Source organism: Cyrtonyx montezumae, unplaced genomic scaffold, assembly GCF_038088225.1.
Source record: "Cyrtonyx montezumae isolate F1298 unplaced genomic scaffold, pur_monq_1.0 scaffold_49, whole genome shotgun sequence".
Classification (NCBI taxonomy): Eukaryota; Metazoa; Chordata; class Aves; order Galliformes; family Odontophoridae; genus Cyrtonyx; species Cyrtonyx montezumae.
The window spans coordinates 255018-257371 of NW_027072055.1; the positions used below are offsets into that span (position 1 = coordinate 255018).

Below are 2354 nucleotides of genomic sequence, written 5' to 3' on the forward strand. Positions count from 1 at the left end.
GGACAGGGCAAGTACCCTGTGGACAATTGCTCTGTCGATTAAAGACAGATGTGAAGAAGGCATTGAGAACCTCAGCCTTTTCCTTATCATCTGTGGTTACATTCCCTGCCTCATCAAGTAAAGGAGATAAATTTTCCTTAGTTTTTCTCTTGCTGTTAATATGTAAAAATGTAAAAGGGTTTCCTGTTCTCCTTTACAGCAGTAGCCAGTCAAGTTCAAGCTGGGCTTTAGCGTTTCTAATTTTCTGCCTGCAAATCTTGTCCAGTTGTCTCTAGTCACCCCAAGTAGCCTGTCCCATCTTCCAGAGGACATAGACTCTTCTTTTCTCTCGGAGTCTCAACAAAAGTTCCCGGTTCATCCACACTGGTCTTTTTCTCCTCCAGCTCGACTTACGGGACTCCGGGACAGCCTGCTCCTGTGCCTTTAAGATTTCCATCTTGAGGAGCATCCAGGCTTTCTGGACCCCTTTACCCCTCAGGAGCGAGTCCCAAGGGACCCTTGCAACAAGCGTCCTGAAAAGGATTATGTCAATGAATAAGTCTACCCTCCGGAAGTCCAAGGTAGCAGTTTTGCTAGTCACCCTCTTGACATCACCAAGAATAGCAAACTCCACCATTTCATGGTCACTCTGGCCAAGACAATCTCCAACCTTCACATCTCCTACTAGTCCTTCCCTGTTAGTGAAGAGTAGGTCTAGCAAGGCATCTCCCCTGGTAGGCTCTTGCACCAGCTGTGTCAGGAAGCAGTCATACACACATTCTAGAAATCTCATGGACTGCTTCCTCTGCGCAGTATTATATTTCCAGCATATGTCAGGGAAGTTGAAGTCCCCCATGAGAATGAGTGCTGGCCATCGTGCAACATCTATGAGTTGTTTATAGAACACCTTGTCTATTTCTTCATCCTGACTAGGTGGTCTATAACAGACCCCCACCACGATATCACTCCTAATGACTATCACCCTGATCCTTATCCATAGAGACTCTACTTTATCATTTCCAAATCTTGATTTGTCATTATCTTCTGCACTCCTAACAGCAACTCCACGCCCAGGAATAGCAGAGCAGATGCCCAACAGCAGCTCCGTCAGCGAATTCCTCCTGCTGGCATTGGCAGACATGCGGCAACTGCAGCTCCTGCACTTCTGGCTCTTCCTGGGCATCTACCTGGCTGCCCTCCTGGGCAAAGGCCTCATCAACACAGCCGTAGCCTGCGACCAGTGCCTGCACACCCCCATGGACTTCTTCCTCCTCAACCTCATCCTCCTTGACCTGGGCTGCATCTCCACCACTCTCCCCAAAGCCATGGCCAATGCCCTCTGGGACACCAGGGCCATCTCCTACACTGGATGTGCTGCACAGGTCTTTTTCTTTTTGTTTTTATTTTCAGCAGAGTATTCCCTTCTCACAGTCATGGCCTATGACCGTTTTGTTGCCATCTGCAAGCCTCTGCACTACGAGACCCTCCTGAGCAGCAGAGCTTGTGCCACCATGGCTGCAGCTGCCTGGGGCACTGCTGTTCTCTATGCTCTGCTGCACACTGCCAATACATTTTCTATACCACTGTGCCAGGGCAATGTTCTGGACCATTAGTTTTTTGTGAAATTCCACAGATCCTCAAGCTCTCATGCTCACAATCAGACTACCTCAGGGAAACTGGATTTATTGTGGTAAGTGTTCTTGCCGTATTTGGGTGCTTTGTATTCATAGTGCTGTCCTACATGCACATTTTCAGGGCCGTACTGAGGATGCCCTCTGAGCAAGGCCGGCAAAAAGCCTTCTCCATGTGCCTCCCTCACCTAGCCGTGGTTTCCCTGTATGTGGGCACGGGCTTCTTTGCCTACCTGAATCCCCCTTCCCTGTTCTCCCCATCCCTGAACATGGTGGTGTCATTTTGTACTCAGTAGCGCCTCATACAGTGAACCCCCTGTTGTGGTTTTGTGGTTTTGATGCCGGTATTCCACATCAGAGCATCATGCAGCAGTGAAGGAGTTAATGCTGGGGGAGCAGCAGAGGGGAGGGGCGGAGCTCCGCACCGGATGCAGGCGGCGCTCGGTCTGGGCGCGTTGCTCTGGGCTGCCGTGGAGGTTCAGCACGTGTGCTTCCCCTGCGGGTCCTCCTTAGCGTAAGCTCATAGCTTTTGGTTTGAAAATTTTTATCTCTCTCTCAATTGTTCAATTTTATTAGATTTAGTAAAGTTACCGTTCCTTCTCAGATCGTGCCGTTGTTTTCTTGTAGACCCATCTCTTCCCGCCGTTTCCCCCTCCCCCTCCCGGAGCGCGGCTCTGCTCGGGCGGCCGCGCGGCCACTGACGCAGTTTCTTTTTTCTCTCCCCTCTCCCTTCTCGGTTTCCTT

The 2354-nt window shown here is 50.3% G+C and overlaps 1 pseudogene; it reads left to right on the top strand.

Annotated features, from left to right (window-relative positions):
* Positions 1 to 1067: 1067 nt before the first annotated feature.
* Positions 1068 to 1986, top strand: LOC136055876 (olfactory receptor 14J1-like; annotated as a pseudogene).
* Positions 1987 to 2354: the final 368 nt, after the last annotated feature.